This window comes from Halictus rubicundus, chromosome 11 (genome assembly GCF_050948215.1).
Source record: "Halictus rubicundus isolate RS-2024b chromosome 11, iyHalRubi1_principal, whole genome shotgun sequence".
In the NCBI taxonomy this organism is placed as follows: domain Eukaryota; kingdom Metazoa; phylum Arthropoda; class Insecta; order Hymenoptera; family Halictidae; genus Halictus; species Halictus rubicundus.
In genome coordinates, this window is record NC_135159.1 from 8703757 (window position 1) to 8725050 (window position 21294).

Here is a 21294-nt window from a genome sequence, read left to right on the forward strand (position 1 = left end):
GATGGAGGCTCGTGGTTACGGTAAATTCTTGTTTTTTAAAGATATCTTCGAGACCCAGTGGGTTCCAAGGTTACTGTTGCTCAAGGATTTTATTCCAGCCACTCAGGGAAAGGAGACTTAGAACTGGTCTACCCCCCAAATTGCTGTATTTTGAGAATTTGGATAGCCTGAAAAGTACCAGCAAAAGGTGATCCTTATTCTCTGTAGGGTACACTGAGGAGGAGCGATAGCAAAGCAAATCCTCTTTCTACCTAGCTAAGATCCCTTGGCGACGCAACGTTGTCCTCTCAAGTGAGCAATCAACAACTCAACGATGCGATGCTCGTCCTCTAATTAGGATAGAATTGGACTAACCTCGATTGTAATCCTTCAGAACGTCGACTGAGAATTACTCTTAGGAAGAGGCTTCGGAATAACTATTTAAGTATACACACGTCAGGACGCACTGCTTCAACACAATATTATGACACTTGCTGGACAGGCCTCGGCTTGTGATTAACTTAGCGTCTTTTGCATCCTCAAAGGTCTCGAAAGGTCTTCTTTCTGGGCACTGGCCTACGCTCCTCAGCGGAGGCTCCAATGTTGATCGCTGAGGTCTCAGAGGATCCGTATCTTTTCGACCTCAACTCGAAAACATCGAAACCGAAACTGCTTGGGAAAATTTCAATATCGTGTGCCTAGAACTCTCAGTTCACTTGGGATTCTCAGTACGGCGAACAAGTCTCGGATCTCAGCACTAAACCGAGCCAATACTCAAAGTAGCAAAGATCCTCAGATCCTCGGGAAACCTCTACTGGGAATAATCAATCTTCTCAGCAAAGCTCTGACGTTGGTGTCGGAGGTCTCAGTTCGCGTCCACTATGATTTCGCTCCAACAAGTCTCAGACTCTCAGCGCCCAAACTTCACTCTCTCCCTCTTCCTAGTGAATCTTCTATATCGATTCGGAAACTCTCAGCCCACGTCCCTTCGTCTCAGCGATGCCGCGACTCTCAGATCCTCAGCGTTCCAACTGAAAGTACTCTATCGCCTCAGTGAATGTCCGACTGTGTTGATCTCACCTCACTACTCTTCCGAACTCTTCGGCCGACGGTCTCAGCTGCTCAGCAACTGAGAGTACTACTCTATTCTTCTCGGAAAGGTGCCGACGCTAATCCTGGAGGTGCCGGGATCACTGCTCGGCGCTCTCCTGCGGTTGCTCGAAGAACACGGTTGGTCTCAGATTCTCTCAGCGAAGCTCCAACGAAGATCCACTGTCTTTCTCAGCGAAGATGCGACCTCGGTGCCAACGGTGTCTCGGCTCCGCGATCTCGTCCCCCGAAACGGTCTCACACCACGCGTAAATTCGGCGAAGCGGCAAAGATGCCGCCCTGTTTCGACCGAGTTTCCGCGGAGAGCCTCTTCAACAATGTGATCCGCGACGCTGCTAATGTTTACGTTGTGGGTGGGTGGCTGGGGGAGGGGGGAGGGGGTTGAGGGGAGGTTAAGAGAGCCGAAAGGACCGTAAAACACAGGTTAATCGCGGGCGGACGTTATCGCTACCGCGGCCTCGATTCGAAATTGAAATCTTATTATCCCGTCGATGCAATTACGCGGCTCCCAGTCAACAGTGGGCGCGGGGGGGTGAGAAGGGGAGGAGAAAGCGGGGGGAGGTTTCCGTGCGAAGAAGGGGGAGAGAGGGGGGGCCAAACGACGGACACGAGGACAGAGGAGAGAGATTCTCGAATATCTCGGAATAATTATGAGAAGAGCAGCAGGCGAGAGAAAATCGGGGTTGTCTGAGAGAGGCGAGTCTCTGCGCGTCGCGTAGCGGCCCTCGCGGGCGTTCGTAACTCGCCGGAGTGGCCCTCGCGGGCAACGGGCGTCGCGACGACGCGGGCTCTGCCGAGCAGGAAAAACCCGAAACGAGCCGAGCAATCGAGAGGGGCGACCGCTCGCCGTGAGTTCTTGTGGGATTCTGTCCGCGAAATGCAGTTATCCCGGTGACTCCGCGGGGGGACACGACTCGGAGGGGTTGTTCGAGGTGGTGGGGGGTCGCGAGCGATACCTACCCCCCTCCCCTGCCACCTCTCCCCCGGCGAAACGAAAGCGCTTCGGCGCGCGAACCACGAGGCGTGAGCGCAAACCGGTTATTGGAGGTCGCCATGGCAACGCATCCCCTACGCCGGCCAATCGGGAACTGTTAGAGGCTGATGAACGTTCCCCCACCCGCCGGCCAAGATGGCGGACTTACCAATAAAAATTCTTCTGGAAAATAACCTGCGAGCGATTTTCTTTCCACCCTGCTATCTAGCTTTTCGTACCGTGTACACTAAAGGGTGGTGGGCGCACGCGGGTCTGTGTGGGTGGACGCGGGCGGAGGGCGCGTGGAGGGAGGCTTTAGGGCTTCTTCTAGATAGGCGGAATTGTAGCGACCCTTAAGGTTGCCCTCTGTGTCTTTAGTACTAGGTTCCTTTTTGTTTTTCGGGGGAATAGTGGAGTTCGTTTTATTGGGAGATGGGTTTTTTAATTTTTACCGGGAGGGGCGCGGGGAGTATATGACGGATAGGGGTTCGAAGGGTGAGGAGACTTTTGGAGGATGGTTTGGGGAAAGTGATATTTAGAGGTGCTGAGGGTAGCGAATGTGGGGTGGTTTTAAAGAAATTTTTAGGGGAGATTTGATCGGGGTTTTCGACGACTTGCCGAATTTTTTCGAATAGAACGAAGAGACTGATTTTTATGGGACTTTAGGCTACGCTTTTGTTTACCTTCTGACTATGTTCTCGAATTTTTCTATGGAGAATAAGTGCAAATCGACGGTGTTAGAAGCTTATGAACTACACCCTTGGAAGCTGACTTATTACACCCCATAATGTTTCAGTTTGACTTTGACATTCTTTTATTATGGGTCTGCGGAACTGATTATTATGGGACTTCAGTGTATCCATTTGTCTATATTCTGACATTATTCTCGAATTTCAGGATCAAGAAAAAATCAAAATTGAGTATGCTGTAGCCGATTGAAGTACAGCATTCAAGAACATGAATACTCTTGGTAATTTAGACTAACTTTATAATGTTTTGTACTGCAACTGCAAAACTGATGGTTATAGAATTTTGTTATACACTTCTGTTTATTACTTAACTATGATACCAAATTTTTATATGACGAAAAAATGCAAAGTGTCTATGTTATTTGCTATTAACTACACCCTCGAAGAAGAACTTACTACCCCCTAATGTCTTACTTTGATTTTGATATTTTTTTATTACGAATCTGCGATACTGATCATTATAGAACTTCAGCGATCCTTTTTGTCCATAATTTAACTATGTCCACAAATTTTTAGACGCAGGAAGAATGAAAATTGAGTATGTTATAAACCATTAACTAGATACTTGGAAAAGACCTTGTTACAACTCCTAGTATCTTAGCCTGCCTTTGGCATTTTTTTACAACAAAACTACTATTGCTTATCTTTAGACTGTATCTCCAAATTTTTGTACACAGGAAAAGTCAAAATTAACCTGAGAAAAGCTGGTCCTGGCTTGGTCAGACTCTCGGAAAGAAAATATTGCAGAGCGTTTTTCCTCCACGACAATAACAAAATATTTTCTGTCCATCATAATTTCTGGTCCAAGGGAATTCATTTGGCAATCCTGTCTCCTCCCGTCATCCGAAATGACTCACATATAACCGAAACCTGTCTGGTTTCTCGAGGAACTTCGACAAAACCCTTCGATTCGTCGACTTGACGCCCACTCCTCGTTCGACCCTCCTTCGGAGCGTGGCGAGAGGGTGCCTGAGGGTGAGATCGAACAGATATGCAGCCGAAGGGTATCAGCAAGGGCTGCGAACGAGAAACATTAAGTTCCAAGAGCCTCCGCCTCTTTAAACTTTCTCGAACCCACCCTGTTCGCGACTACACCGAAAATAGGTATCATTAAACATTTCGCAAAAATTCTTCGTGCGAACCGCCACCGAAACCAAAAAACGAGCTACACCGCGTGATTCCTCGTTCAAAAATCTACAAAATCTGTGGAGCAACATTTTTTCATCCGCGGCATAGTTGTCGAGAAAATCGAGTTCAAAGGCAAACCGAACCATTTCACTAGGTCTATTTTGAAACTCGATTTTTTCAAAAACCGAGCCTCGAATGACAAAAATTCATTCTTTATTTTCGATGCAGTTTTTCTCGTAGAATTGCTTAGTATACTTTCTATTGTGTCTTGCATTCTGATTTCGCCTAGAAAAATCACCATTTTGAGCGAGTGTTGTTTCTAGGGGTTTTCGTTGGAGATTGTTCTTTGATTGGGCAATCATTAATCGGTAATTATGGCTCGTCCGTTTGTTCGGCTCGATATGAACATAATCTTTTAGCGTTTGAGCCCTTGAAAAGTAATCGGATTGCGTCGGATCCGAAGAGAGCGGTTGCAGTTATGCTACGTGTTCATTATGTTCGCTTTAGTTGCAGATTTCGGTATCTCTCATTAAGAATGCGAAATGCGCCGCAACGAATAATGACATTTTACAGAGCGAGTCGATCAAAGCCGGAATTTGCGAAATTTATAAACGCATTCGCACCTACTCACCTGGATTTTTATTGCTCGGCGTTCGACTCGGCTGTTCCGGGGGCTCCGGCCGAATCATGGCAAACTGCATTCGCGAATTTTATAGATCGTTGTTCAATTTCGACGGTTTAGGTTGCCTTTTATTTGCTATGTCAACGGAATAGCAATTTTTTCAGTCGAGAAAGTTCTCGTATCACTGTTCAACTTAATAAAAGCGAACATAGGATTTTTTTACAATGGAACGAGAAACTCATTTGCTATGCGACTTTGCTGCATACTTTTGTCCGTGTTTCGACTATATTCTCAAATTTTTCGAACACGAGATTATCAAAATTGAGCATGCTATGAGCATTTAAGTGTACCTTTGAAACAAAATAATACTGTTTACATTGAATTTTTTTTTATAACAAAACTGCGAATCCGATTATTATGTAACTTGAATGTATATTTTCGTTTATGTTTTGATTATATACACAAATTTTGACAAGGAGAAGAAATCAAAATTGAGCTAGTTATAAGCAACTAAGTAAGTCTATCCTAGGGGAAGAACTAATCACAACCTCCTGGTATCTTTAACTTTGGAATTTTTTTATAACAAGAGTGTGACGCCGATTATTGTGTAAATAGAATGTATATTTTCGTTTATGTTTTAAATATACACACAAATTTTGACAAGGAGAAAAAAATCAAAATTGAGCTAGTAATTAGCAATTTTGTGGATCGTGGAGAAGACTTGAGGCTGAGATTCTGGGTTATTTTTGACAGTAGCATGATCCCTTGGGGCGCATATTCTCCCTCATATAACTATACATGAAAAACACTCTGAAAGCTTATCTCAATCTTCGAGAGCTATCGATTAGACCACCCTTGCGAAGTACAACCTGCATATGGTCCACGCAGACCGTAAAGTTGGCTTTCCAATCCAAGTGATCGGATCTAATCTAAGCGATCTACCCCTTGTAAATTAGGTCCACGAGGCTCTTCGATCGCATAGGAACAGTGGCTCGAAGTTACAGAGTCTCTACACACACAATTTCATACAGCATCGCAAGTTATTATTACATCATGTCATCATATTTTTCTGACATATAATTCTTTAACAACATTTCTAATTTCCTGGATCCTCGGTAAATTCAACGAAAATATCTGACGACCTCGTGAAACTTATATTGCAAAATTAATTCATTTCTATCATTACAATTCACTGGATTTAAATGTATTAGAATTGTAAAATGAAGTATTTGAGTTGGTTAGGGGGGTCAAGAGGGATATTAAGAGCTTCCTGAATTGATAGAGCGGATGATCGATGCAGCAATGGATCTCCAAGTGATCAGCATATAGTAAGAATTTGCAGAATCCAAATTCCCCAGAGAGATCATTGGTAAATAGGTTAAACAGCACAGCTCCCAGGCGAGAGCCTCGAGGAAATTCAGAGATAACTTTGATATTTCTGCGATGGCGGTTACTCCATTTTACAAGTTGCATTCCATCGGTAACAAATTACCAGTATACCCAAGAATACCATCGACAAACTCCGAACTTTAGTAAAATTATTAAACACACAATTGCTGTCAGGCTAACTAAACCAAACTGTGTAGAAAAAATAAAAATTTGAAAACAATCACATATACAGATATTACATTTAATTAAATAAATTGTAAGCATGTATACGAATATTCATTTAAAATTTAATTCATTGTATGTATTCTTAATTTAATTTGTTTGATTAGTAGTTAATTTACGTTAATAACAATACGCTGAATATAGATTTTTTAAACAGAGAAATAAAGAAAAGTATGATCCACAAAATATACAATTAACCGCAGCGTATACATTAAAGTTTGCATACATGGAGTAAAAATTGCGAAATGATTGAAGCTATACAAAATTAATATATCAATCAAGTGTTTTCATTACGGAAGCCAAAGTTGAAGTTGAAATTATTTTGCATGTAATGTGGCAATTAGAGATTTTTATGTAATTATTTTTATGTAATGTTTCTTTTATGTTCAAGTCGATGCAATTTCAAGCAACTGTTCACTACTCAAATCAGAATTTGAGTTTGAATTATTTTGTATTATAACAGTTTATATTATAGGAACAGTTATTGGGAACGCGATTCAAGGGATGAAATTATTTACCCCTAACACAAAAGGCGTCCTTCGCGCTGTCGACGGTCTCGAAATTTTCAGGTTACAGAATTTTCGATAGTCAAACAAAGCAGGAAGAGTTGCTGGGAAAATATTCGACATAACTATGTAACTGTGTTACGTTACGCTGATGCGATACGTGGCTCGTGCATGATACATAGTTCTATTTAGCTGAACGGAACGTTGTTGTGCTTCATGTGGAAAAAGAGAAGAAGCCATCGGACATTTTTTTCCTCGTATCTACCTTAATAATACAATTGTGCAAAATGGATGTTGTTCCGTATTAGTAATATTATTCTAATCTGAAAATTTAGTTGTCAATAATTGTTATTGATCATTAATATTCTTGTAATTTTAAAATTTATGAATGCAACAGTGGTACACATTTTTTGAAAGTACAATGTCTATAAAAAATCGTATACTGAATTTTTCGAACTCGTCGTAAAGGAGAGACTTCAATCTTGAAATCTATGGTGATTTGGACACCGAAAACAATTTTTTAAATTGCCTAGAGACGTTCGAATTTGTAGAGAATTTTTCATTAATTTTTCATCAATACATTCAATTTTTTAAAGCCGAAATGATGGTCAAAGAAAATTGAATTTAAAGATACCAAAACTAGTCGCTTTGCCCCATAAAATGAGCTTAGGTGAATTATCCTACGATTTTTTTTCACTAAGTTATGGTAGTTTTGATGCAGCCAATTTTTCATCCTACAGTTAGCGTTCCACTAATCGTTGCTGCATAACTTTCAATTTTTTCTTGAGAAAGAAGGTGATTCAAGAAAAATCGAACTTAGGGGTGTCGAAAGCACATACTTCACCCTATCAAATGAGCCCGGGTAGATTACTGTACGATTTTTTTGAACGAAGTTATGGTAGTTTGAACGTGTTCAATATCACAGTTGAGATTTCGCGATTCTTTAGTGGGGATGAATGCATTATAATCAATTTCCTGAGGATAAAGGATGATTCCGGAAAAACTGAACTTAGGGGTGTCGAAAGCGCAGACTTCACCCTATCAAATGAGCCCGGGTAGATTACTGTACGATTTTTTTGAACGAAGTTATGATAGTTTGAACGTGTTCAATTTTACAGTTGAGATTTCGCGATTCCTTAGTGGGGATGAATGCATTATAATCATTTTCCCGAGGATAAAGGATGATTCCAGAAAAGTCGATCTTAGGGGTGTCGAGAGCGCGGACTTCGCCCTATAAAATGAGCCTAGTCGGATCGTCCTAGAATTCTTTTCCTTGAAGTTATGGCAGACTGAACACGATCAATTTTTCTCTAAAGACTTCGCTTCTCCTTTGATTCCGATCTTCGCATGAACGCTTTTTTTTCTGTGTTCGTAGAGTGCTTTTAGGAGTCAGCGCTGTATCATTGCTGACAATGCATCAGTTTGTTCGTGGCTAGTGTGACAGATTTCGACCACGCCCCGTCGATATGGTGTTGCGCCCCCCTTTTCAGAATATCCGTGCACCCTCGATCAGTGCATCGGAAATTCACCGGCTTTGATCTACGCGCTGCGCCTCTTCGGGAATCGTACGTGTCGCCTCCATTTAGGCGAATGTTGTCAAAGACGCTCAAATACCGTGCAAACCTTCGCTTTCTGCCTCTCATTTTAGCGAGACGACGCCATTCGCGTTCCCCGATAACTATGAACGCTAACGAAACTGCTATTATTGCCAATTTTACTACGTTCGACTTTATCTCGCTGCAATTTCAATTACTATACCCCGATTTCATGAAACACACTCTGCTGGATACTTGCTCCAAAAATGTACAAACTTCCCTTTAACTATATTTGATTTGTGGAAAAATGTGTGCTTGGAACAACGATAAATAGTTGACATTATTTCCTACCTATCATTGTTCATCGTTTCTCAATTCTGGAAACGAAAGACTTATTTTATCAGAAAGATTTAATTTAATTTAGACTGACTATAATGAATAACCTAAATTTATTTTAGTTTAGCAATTATACTTGATTTATTGTACGTATTTCTTCGGATGAAATGTTGCTGCTATTGATACAGTAAATTTTAAGTAGTCGGAAGAATTTTTTACCTAATGTGGTAGAGTAGAAATAATTTTTTATTATGAGTGCTGAATTAATTTGGTTCATTTCTCATTTGATATACTCGAAAGTATTTCTTAGGATGTAGCTGCTATTGATACAGTAAAGTTTAGGTAGTCGGAAGAATTTTTAAAAAATGTGGTACAGTACAAATAATTTTTTATTATGAGTGCAGAATTAATTTGGTTCATTTCTCATTTGATATACTCGAAGGTATTTCTTAGGATGTAGCTACTATCGATACAGTAAATTTTAGGTAGTCGGAAGAATTTTTTAAAAATGTGGTACAGTATAAATAATTTTTTATTATGAGTGCAGAATTAATTTGGTTCATTTGTCATTTGATATACTCGAAGGTATTTCTTAAGATGTAGCTACTATCGATACAGTACATTTTAGGTAGTCGGAAGAATTTTTTAAAGATGTGGTACAGTATAAATAATTTTTTATTATGAGTGCAGAATTAATTTGGTTCATTTGTCATTTGATATACTCGAAGGTATTTCTTAAGATCTAGCTACTATTGATACAGTAAATTTTAGGTGGACGGAAGGATTTTCAGAAATTGTGGTACAAATAATTTTTTATCATGAGGGCAGAATTAATTTGGTTTATTTTTCGCTTGATTCGATTTCGTTCGGGCTGTAATGACACTGTAAATAAAAATGACGGACGCGATAGAGCTTTTTTCGGTGAAAAGAGATGGGCGTGTTGAGGAGGCTGCTGGTATAATTGGCCTATTCAAATAGCGAGCAATATTTTGACATGGTTTTATCGGTGCCACGTGCGGTGGACAAATTGGCAAGCACGTGCTGCTGGCTCGGTCGACTCTCTCCCGACGACTTCCGGATATAATAAGCACTCTTGTTCAATTTAAACGTTCCCTTAAGTGTCAACGCACAGAACGCGCCATTTGCCAAACGTATAATCAATCTTTGGTCCAATTTTTTTTTCTCTATCTGGATACTGTTCACGTTGTACAATCAGAATGGTTCATTGAAGAATGGTGTGGTAATTGTATTGTTAACGCATCCATTGTGCAGTTTTTTTTTTTTTTTTTTAATAATTATACTGTACAGATTGGGCGAATGCGACTGACTTTATTATTCGTAGTATCTTCCCACAACAGTATTATTGACATGAGTATTAACAGAAAATAATAATGAAATATTTGTTCAACCACTTGTACGATGACTTAAATAATTTTTACGTTACTTCTACTGCAACGGTATACAAATTAATATTTACTGTGAAAATATGTTGTATTCAATGACAGTACATAAAAGATATTTTAGTGGTACAACATATACAGATTGCTTTTATATAAGTTATTTTTAATGTGGTAATATATAAATTGCTTTCAGTGATATGTCATAGTAATTGCTTTTAATGGAACGACGTAAATTGCATTTTAGTGGTACAATGCATACGGTGTTTCTAGCGCGACAATATGCGAATCATTTTTATTGCAACAATATGTAAGTTATTTTTAAATTGCTTTTAGTGGAACAACATATCAATTACACAAATTTTGAAAGTACGATAAACAGATAATCTTTATAGTGGCAGGCTGTACAAACTGTATCACTGTACCACTGTCTTTCGCGTTATAATGTGTAGGTAGATTGTTATTTAGTGGAGCAATCTAATATAATAAAAATGATTCTCCCGAGAATATTATATGCAGAATTTATTTTTTAGCAGATTGTTGGGACACGCCGTAAAAGTTCAGAATGAACAGATACGTTGTTATTTAGTGGAGCAATATAAGCATGATTTTTACTAAAATACACGTGGAAATTGTTTTTCGTGGAACCGTTAATTTTCTGCTGCACGTTCTCTAAATCGTTTTTATTGAAGCCACATTAGAATTTGTTCTTATCGACACAACAGACGAATTGTTTTCAGTAAGCCAATAAATAAGTCGGTTTTAATACGTGAAACGGAGCTACGTGAAATTATTATTTTAGATAGACGTATTCCAGCATTTTCTCATTCGAATTTCGGCTCCCAGAAAATATCAATGGCTCGAACTTTCCGATGGTGAGGCGGAATAGTGGGTGTTAGGGGGTGTGCGAATACTTCCGTGACTCGGTGTAGATTCAGCCCTGAGTCAACCCTCTTTCCTTGCACATCTCTCTCTCTCTCCCTCTCTCTCTCTCTCTCTCTCTCTCTCTCTCTCTCCCTCCCTATATCTCTCGCTCTCTGTCTTTTTCCGTCTCTTTCTATCTCTCCGTCGTTGTCCTCTTTGTCGAACACAACCGAAGCTTTCTAGGCGTCCTCTACCAGCTCGCCGGTTGTTCTCCACCCAACCTAGCGCAGCATCCGCGTTCTGGAGCTGCTCTCGCAGCTCTCGTAATCACATTTGACGTCGCTACGTTTTTGTTTCAGAGCTGTACGTGACGCTTCCGCCCGTGAGGGCTCTTGGCTAAACACGCGAGCGAGCAAAAAAAGAAAACCCCTGGAAAAGGGAACTGAAGGCGGAGAATGGCGACGACAAAGGGGGAGGGGGTCGGGAGGGCGCAGGCGGAAGATCGAGGAATCGAGGCGAGCCTCGAGATCTTCTCGATCCTTTTCCACGGAATTTTTTAACCTTCCTTTTTACCGACTTAAAACGTGGCCGACTCTTACGGCGATTTCGCCAGTTTTTTCCAGAACGAAACTGCCAAGCCAATTCCTCTGCAACTTCAGTCCACATTCTCGTTCATGTTTCGACTACATTCAGGAATTTTTTGAATTAGCAAAAATCAAAATTGAAATTGTTACGAGCGATTCAGTCCTCCCTTAAATAATTACTTGTTTCGCACTTCAGTCCGTTTTGGCTGCGATTTTTTTGCAACGAAACGGAGATACAGTTGGTCATGCGACTTTAGTGTGAATTTTTGATCATGGTTTGACTATGCTCAGGAATTTTTGGAGTTGGGAAAAATCTGAATTGAAATTGTTATGAGCGTCCAAGTCCACCCTTGAAAAATCACTTATTTTGCACTTCAATACTTTTTGGCTGCACTCGCGATTTTTTTACAACGAAACGGAGATACAGTTGGTCATGCGACTTTAGTGTGAATTTTTGATCATGGTTTGGCTACGCTCAGGAATTTTTGGAGTCGGGAAAAATCTAAATTGAAATTGTTATGAGCGTCTAAGTCCACCCTTGAAAAATCACTTATTTTACACTTTAATACTTTTTGGCTGCACTCGCGATTTTTTTACAACGAAACGGAGATACAGTTGGTTATGCGACTTTGGTGTGAATTTTTGTTCACATTTCGACTAATTTCAGGAATTTTTCGAATTAACAAAAATCAAAATTGAGATTGTTACGAGCGCCACAGGCAAGAATCTAAATGCCAGGGCATCAATTTTTTAGGACATTGTTCAATTTATTTAAAAAATTAAAGTTCAAAAGAAAAATCGATCTGCATCGAGCGACTGTGCGGCCTTTGATCCTGCGAAAGCCGTCAACAAAAATTAGAACGCAGGTTTCATTTTCGATTGACAAAATAAAATAGTACCGCATGTCGTGTGCTATCGACGGTGATTCTTCTATCGCTATCGTCACCATTTATAGAGAAGCATTATGTATGCTAATACTATACTTAATACTTCAGTATTTTTCGAAATATAATATAATGTCGTTCGAAGTTTTAAATAGAAATAAAAATTGGCTCCGGGTATGCATATTCGGAGCGTTAAAAGGTTGCCGGGGGGGCCCGAGGTTTCGTGGTCCGGCCCTGGCATCGTTGGATGACAGCGGGGGAGTAGGGGAGTCGATCGCGCGAAGGGAGGGGGAGCGAGAAGGCGAACGCTTATCAGGGGTGGAGAATTGTCATAGAGGCGGGGGTGGTCGGGCTCGGGGTTGATTTTGCGAGAGCTCGGAGCGATAGCTCGACCCGAATGTGTGCCCGCACGTATCTGTGCGTGGCGTACACGAAAAATCAATCGGTACGTTCGACGCACCGAGCCTTTGGATGACTATGATTCCAGAGATGTGAATGCCAAACGAAATTCCTTGTTGCGACTCGAAACGATAAACCATAAACAACACACGGCTCGATCTGAAACGAAACCGTTCCCCCTTCTATCTCACTGTGTCGCACACAGATAAAACTACGCTCGTTCATCTTTGAAAATAAATTTGTTTAGCGTCACGCATCGCAAACAGTATCTTAGAAACCCATCAATCGATCCTCAACTTTTGTATCAAAATCGTACCAAAATAAGCATTTTTACTATCTTTAATATATTCTTTTGGAAACCCTGCAAAGGTCACTTGGCAGTAAAAATGGTACGCCTAAGTTTTTTGGAAATTTATTAAACGCTTAATATATTTTTGGGGGGTTATATGACGTGTTCAATGAATGGACACTTAAACTGAACGGTGAAATTAGTATTTGAAAATTGTGTTTTTTGATTTTCTGAGTACCATTTTTATGGGAAAGTGTCAAAGTTGAGATCTTACATTCCAGAACACGAGTTTAAATATAGTATTTATTGCCTGGCGAAATTACCATAAACTAATGACTAGACTACGGATTTTATGCAATTCATGACAAAAATGAGTTGAAAACAGTGCAAAGATTTTAGGAGGTATTAATATATTATTTTCACTACATTGAAATTACCAGTGAAACATTTTTGCAAACTCACACGATGAAAACACATTTACACAAACTTTTTATTTTGCATACAGATCCGGACCACCCCTATTAATAATTACACGAGCAAACTTATCAAGAGGCATTGTCGCACCACGAAATAAAAATTGAGGATTTTCTAAATAAATTAATCGACGAACTGCTAAATAAATTAATGCAGGCCGGAATAAATTATTTAAAAAAAAGAAGATCTGTGAACTTGCAATAGAATTACTTGGAAAAGAGAAACAAAAAAATTTTCGCACCGTTTTATCATTTTGTTTATGCGAGTTATGGTTATTCTGGATAGATTTATATGGACAGGTCCACCCTGTGCGGAATGAAAGTTTTCGAAGAATATACGGAAGATGTATTTTTCAGACGCCACCCGTTAGAATTAGTGTTTCAACATTGGCGGCGGGGTGATGGTCGCCAAGCCTCCATTAAAAAGTTGTTAAACGCAGCCTGACGGCGCCCTGCGGCAAATTGGAACCCCATCATAAGTCTTCATGGTATATAATGTATATGGCTGTTAGAGCAAGCCATCTACAAGATAGCGATATCGAAGTAATTAAGTATTCGATGAAGATATTTTGATCGACCGTATGCGAGCAAATTGGCGCCGGCCAATCAGATGTGTGCGTCGACCAAAAAATTTCAATTGATCGATCATGCTCGGTGGAATTGTCGCCGAGCTGCGCCGAAAAACGATTACCGAAGACTATTGCCCAAGATTTTTTATTCGAAAAACTGTATTGTATTTATTATTGTGTTTTCACGCACGACAGGTGCCATTTTTAACGTGGGAACTATGTATCACCATATTTTAATAATATTTACAATCATCGCGATAACGATTCTTCCGTATTGTTTAACTATATTCTCGCATTATAGCAAAATTTTATTCAAAATTCTACTGCGGTGGAAATAAAGTTATTTAACGAATGGTACTATATTGAAAAATGCCACCACGAGTCTCTGCTTCGACGAAATTAATTAATTAAAAATTAGGTTAACATTATATCAACCACGCTCTATCAAACTTGTTTATAATTAATCGATAACTACACCGCAGCTACTATATCGATATTAAAATCATTTGTCACGATTCTTTCCTTAGTTGAATTTCATTTAGACAATAAATACAACTTTCTATTTGTCACTGCGGGTAATGAAAAATTTTCAAAATAATCATATTTATATTTACAAGAACAAAATGTGTTTCTCGAAATGTTGAGCGTTTGATTTCCACCGATTGTGAAACATTTTCATTGTGATTTATACGATTTTTTGAGAAAATTATTAAGTTGTTCCTCAGCCGTTTTTTTACGGGTAAAAAGGGCCACGATTTTTGCAGTTTAACGTTCCGAAGGCTTCGCCCCGATAAATTTGACATTTTCCTTCCATATCTCTCGTCTCCTTCAACGTGGTGCTTTTTCCGTGAAAAAAGAACCACGAACAAGTTCAACGTTTTCTACGTAACGCTGACTGAAAACTCTTGGCCAAAGCAACGGGAGGTTCAAAATAAGAGAAAAAGCAGCCCCGTAAAAAGCATCGAAGTGGCAGAGTTTCGAGAGAGAGCGAGAGAGCGAGAGAGAAACGAAGAGAGGGGATGGTTTAAAAGTACGTGGAATGGAAAAGGTGTGCGAAGAATGTACGGTCACTACTGTAAAATATAAACCCCCTGGCATACAGTCAACCTCGTATCGAAGCCTACTTATTACCATCATTTCAATATTCCGTCGAACGTTAGGCTAGTTTCACAGATCAACCGGCGCCGAACGCGAATCTGAAAAAGCGTTTTTGTCTATCGACCTCCATTTTCGAGAAAATTCACTTGGAAGAGATAAACGAATTTCTAACTTCGACGATTTTTTACGGGTTAAGTATAAACAATAGAAAAATTATTTCTAGGTGAAATAATTCTACAGAATCTCCCGAATACAATGATGTATTTTGTTGCATAGTTATGAACATTTAAATAAAATTGAAATTGCTTCAAGTGAGATGTGAACGGTACAACCGAGTTTGCAACTTCGATGATTTTTTACAGGTTAAGTATAAACGATAAAAATATTGTTTTCAAGAGAAATAATTCTACAGAATCCCCCGAATACAATGACGTACTTTGTAGCACAATTATGAAAATTTAAATAAAATTAAAATTGATTTTAGCGAAATTGTAAGTGGTGCAACAGAGAATTTTGAGTTTCACGATTGTTTCTGGTTTCATTGTGAGAGGTATGGAAATAATTTTTGCAGGGACCGATACTGTAAACTCTCCTCTTGATAATTCAAAGTTAAATTATAATAAAACACTTACCACATATTCTAATATTATTTCATTAATATCCGTGGCAATTGAAATTGCTAAGCTACCGGGAAAGATTATTAAAGATCACTCACCACATATTCACCGGAACACTTTGCAAAAATACTTTCAGGATGTTTTACGGGGTTAAGACGAACACGCACTTTGCCGAACTAATTGCCAATGACATGTTGAAGGTGCCCCGGGAGATTGGTGGTCACCTCCGAAGGGCAAAAAAGTGGGGAGGCGGTTTGCAAAAACCGCGGTCAGTTCGAAACCGCCGGTGCGGCGTTCCTTATGTTCGTTTTTTGCAAAGCAAGTTTTCCCTCTTTTTGCGCACGCACGGGGTCAGCTCTCCGGGTAACGAGGTTAAGGAAATATTTTAAAAATAATTGCGTTCTTACCTCGACGCCGACACGCTCGGCAAGATGGCCACCGGAGTCGAAGGCGAAAAAAAGCTTCATGGAAGCGAACCGCCGCCCCCGCAACAGCCTCCCACGTGTATTTACCTGGAACAGAGACAAAGGATGAGACTGTAGAGATCGATGAAAAACAAATATAATCGAGTATCGATCCTTTTTTGATAAACTTATCAAGCGAGTAAGCTTGTTTTCCTGAAAAAATTGCAAAAAGTAGAACGCCATTGGAAATTTGTTCTGAGAAAACTGGACACCGCATGGTTGAAAAACCTTGTGCAACGTATTCGAACATGATTCATTAATGTGTACAAATTTCTCAACTATGCTGTAATTTATAATTTTCATTCTAAACGACTTCGACTGGCTCGTTAACACTCGTAGATTCTACTCTCTTGAAAAATCTGCCTCAGTTTGTTCCACGATATTGTTTAAACATGCTCAAACGATTATAACAAAACTAGACGTGTCTTTATGCAAAATAAAAATTTTCTACCCCAATTGCAACAAACCGGAGCGAAATAGAAATTCATTTTCTTTTTCTAACGTGTCTACTGTTTTAAACTACAATTTTTGCCATAAATGCATAAAATCCGCTGTCTAACTATAATGTAACAAAAATATGTATCATTGTATTCAGGAGAAACATTTCCATAGAATCACAGAAATCAAAAAATAGAAGAAACAAAAAATCCTGAAAATATCCTAAATCGTCAAATCATAAAAATTCGATTTTTCGAAACTTTGGTTGTAAAAATTTGTTTGTAAAAACGAAATACGTAGAAATTATTTTTACCATTAAACAGCAACACGGGCACGGGGCGCAGCGAAATTCTTGAGCTCAGATGAAAAAAGCAAATTGTTATCGCGGGACAAAATGGCCACGCTTGCAGCGAGTATCGTTTTCGAGAGAATTCAATTTCAGAATCCGCTGGCTATGACTGAAAGCTTAGCTGCACTGTCATTCCGCGTTTGCGGGTACCGGAATCCGGTCGAACGGGGTTCTTATATATATATATATTTTTTTCGGAAAATATTTTTCTATTACGGCGGGACACGCACGGTCGCGGATCCCGCCGTATTTGTCGCCGGTTGCCGATGCATTATGGATCGGTGGACCGGTGGACCAGAAATCGAGCGGAGAAATCAAAACGCATCCCGCAGCGGGCTCGGCTCGATTAACAGTATTTTTGTTTTCGTTCGACAGCAGCCGGTCGATCGAGGTGTGTCGTATTTGACGCATGAAAATGGCCCAAAGGGATGCGCCAGCCATGATCGACGCTCCACCCGATCGGAGACTACCGAAACTGGCCGTCAAATAATATATTCATAGCTTCCGGATGGTTGAACACGACTCTCGCGAATCCCCGGCTCTCTTGCTTTGCAAAGGTAACTACCTTTCACCCCCTACCACCGGCCGAATCGGCTGTTGAATAATTATCGAAAATACACGAGCTTACTCCTTTTTCCATGTACACCGCCTTCCCTCGATCGTTCCGCGCCTGAATCGTCGACGAAACACGTTTATTTAAAAAAGAAAAAGGAGTGTTCATTTATTCAGTATAATACAGGTCGTTCGGAAAATGTTGTGCTTCTAAGGGGTGATGCTTGAACTCATTTCAAGCAACTTTTTCCTTTGCGAAAATCTTCTCTGCCGCTCTGTTAAGGAGTTATTAACGAAAAACACGGGCCAATCGGAACGTGGCTACTGCGGACGAGTTTCGGCTCGGCCAATGGCAACGTCGCGCTCAGCGGGAACCCGTCCGCTGTGGCCGCGTTCTGATTGGCCCGTGTTTTTCGTTAATAACTCCTTAACAGAGCCGCGGGGAACATTTTCGCAAAGGAAAAAGTTACTTCAAATTACGTCAGCAATCACCCCTTTCAAGGAAGCATAACATTTTTTCGACACCCTGTATACAGTCGGTCAAATAATTGGCATAACTTCTTTATGAATGGAAGGATTGGTCTACTGGATGACGCGTGATGAAAATTTTGGGAAAATTGCGTTCAGTCGGAATTACGAAACAAAAATAGTAACAGTTGCTATTTACAGATTTTCTATTTTGCAACGAAAATTTAAAATATGTGTTTTGTAAAATTTCGAAATTTGTCTTTACGAGTTAGAGATTATTAAAAATTACAGTTTTTCATGATTTTAAGCTTGTTTTTGCTTTTCTATTCTCGGCGATTTTTGCCATTTTCAATTGTCCATTACCCATAGCCAGATTTCGGGGATGAGGGAACGCAAAATGATCTTGTCGATCGCGAAGCTGTGACGCAGCCAAGAATAAAAAAATACGCGGACGGTTCGGTGGCGAACCGAAAAAAAACCGGGACGAATCTTTTATCTTCATCCGCATCGAGCTATTCAAAATCGAATCAATAACAATGAGTGGAACTACTGACGCGGAAGTTAGATCGCGATTGAGTTTTCTACTCGATTACAACGAGCGGGACCTCCTATCGCGATCTATGGATGAACGGTTTACCACCCAGGGAATCCATTTTGGTCGCGGCAAGCTGATCGTTTTTCAATTCGCAAAACCTCCCCAATGTCCCTTATCGCATTCTTCAGAATTCCTTTTAATTAGTCGTGCAAATATCGTCCCGTATTTATTCCTTGGTGCACTCCAAATATTTCAACTACGATTCAATATTTATCACTCTTTCATAAATTTCACTGTGCTTGTACAGTTCTATAAAGTTTAATCTTCTACCCTGAAATAATGATAAATTATTGTTTGGTATCGTTCAACAGCACTTTAATTATTCTTACTTTATCTTGATTTTACTATATAGTTGGCTAAATCACTGTCACTCGTCCATCGGTACTTCCGAATTTGAATTTCGCGCCAAAACTAACCGGTACGCGCTCTTACTGAATGATTTAGGGAGAAAGGGGTACAAGGGATGATCAGGTGTGTCTAAGACCCAGGTGTGTGCCATGTTTTTTCATTTTTCCATCCTCTATAACAAAAATACGTCAAATAATTGTCACTAAAAAAAAAAAACTAGAGGCTCATGGCGTGTCGAAATACATAAATGACATTTCCAGGGTGATTACTTCTTAAATCACTACAAAAATAATTTTTAATATAAAAAAACCCGAACGTTAGCTTTCAGAATTTATTAAAAAAAAATGGAGGGTTGCAAAACGCGCACGAAAGATAATCAGTTACAGGGTTTCAAGAAACAATATGGAGATACATGGTATAGTTACGGCTGCGTAGTCACGGCAAATGCATCCTCCCATTTACTTCCCTGTTTGAAAATCTTTAAAACTACTATCTGCCAGACTGCCATAACAGAGTCCTTAATGAAAACTCTGCAAGCCCATTTCGGGCGGCATTTTCGAGAAAACCGCAGGCGTTTATTCGACTCGAAAATGCAAGAGCGATATCCACGGACTGTAGGATACTCACGGGTCCGTAGCAGCACTTTCCACCGAAAAATCTGGCAAACCTATTTCCTCGTGCGTTTAAAAAAAATATGCTGCCGGTCCATGGGGTTCCGCGGAGCGCGACGAAGACATCCGCACGGGATGATTAATGTTTCCAGCGACGCCGCGGACGCGTTCCCCCAAAAAACGAGAATACAATGAAAAAGAAAATAGACAAAGGAAAAAGAGAATAACTGGAGACGGTATGAGGGGCAAGACGAGGGGGAGGGGATACGCGAGGGGGTTGGGTGGGGAAAGTGTACGAAAATGGGTGTGGAGAAGAAAACAGAAAATTGGACAGCATGTGTGCAAGGACCAAAGAGTCAAAGAGAAAAACAGAAAACGGTGTGGGAGAGCGAAGGGGGTGAAAAGTAGCGAAAGAGGGTGTACATAGGGGTGCGAGGGGGGAGGGGGCAGCATGAGGGGGTAGGGTGGCCGGGTGCGGGGGCAGAGAGATGCTCATGGAACAGGAAAAGAGAACGAAAGAGAGAATGGTACGTGTGTTCGGAGGGAAAACCGACGGAGAGACCATGTTAAGGGTGGAACAGAGAGCAAAACAGGGGTTGAGAGGGACGCGGGAGAGAGGGATGGAGGGAGGGAGTGAGAGAGAGAGAGAGAGGAGAGAGAGCGAGGTACACGGATGGGTCTCCGGTTGCCATGACGACTACCGTCGCCTAAAGCTATGCTTTTATTGATTCCAAGCCACAAACAATGTACAGGAGTGAATGTTTCGCTCTGTTCTCTCTCTATCCGTCTGAATAGCGAGGTATTAACGTGCCCCGAAATGCCGATATCCGTGGGCACGTGCCCCAGAAAACCGGGGTCACCGTGGGAGTCCTTGGACCAGGCTCGTGGGGAGTCTTCTGTCAGGTGCTCGAAGAACTTGCCTAGCTTTAAATTCACGTGTAAATATCGGAAATCGAAAAATATATCTCTACACGTGGAGTTTAGGGGATGATAGGCCAACAGGGTCGATCGTAAGACTTGATTGGCCACCAGACCTGAAGGGAGCGTGAAAACACCCTACAGAAAGCGTCTCCGGCACTTGGGGCTATTTGGTTTTTGGAACCATCTGGAAGATGAAATAGACCAATGTTCTAAGCTGGCTTAAATCCTCGGCTCGGTCTTGGATTCTTCAACTCCTGAACCTAATTTAGGTGTACCATCTACCCCAAATGGTACCGCCTTCGCCTGGTTTGCAGGAAGCCTTTATCGAGTACTGACCAAATTTCCTAATCTAAAATTGAAAAATGAACATGTGTATCTGGTCGTATCGTCTCACAAGGGTAATTGTAGAACAATGAAATCCTGAATTTGGGACTGAATCTTGGCATCCATTTCACTGATCCAGACCAAGCATGACTGCCAGAACCACACATAGTCTCAATCCTAATAGTCTCTGAATTTTAGAAGAGGACTTGTCAGCTAAGAGCTGGGACTTGAGTTTCGCGGATGGATCTTTGGACTTCTGGACGTGACCCAGACTTAAGCAACTCTTACAAGGGCTGTAATGTACTCTGAAGCAGGTGCTGTTACCATTGGGAGTGGCAAACTACTCGTTCTTAGTTCCTTGTGGAAATTGAAAAGAGATTTGTTGTAGTTCAAGAACTAATTCTGAACTTTTGGACTCCTGGACCAGAACTCAGTTCGGCAAAGATTACAGCTCACTCTGGGACAGGTGCTCTTGACACTGGGCATTTCAAACAACCCATT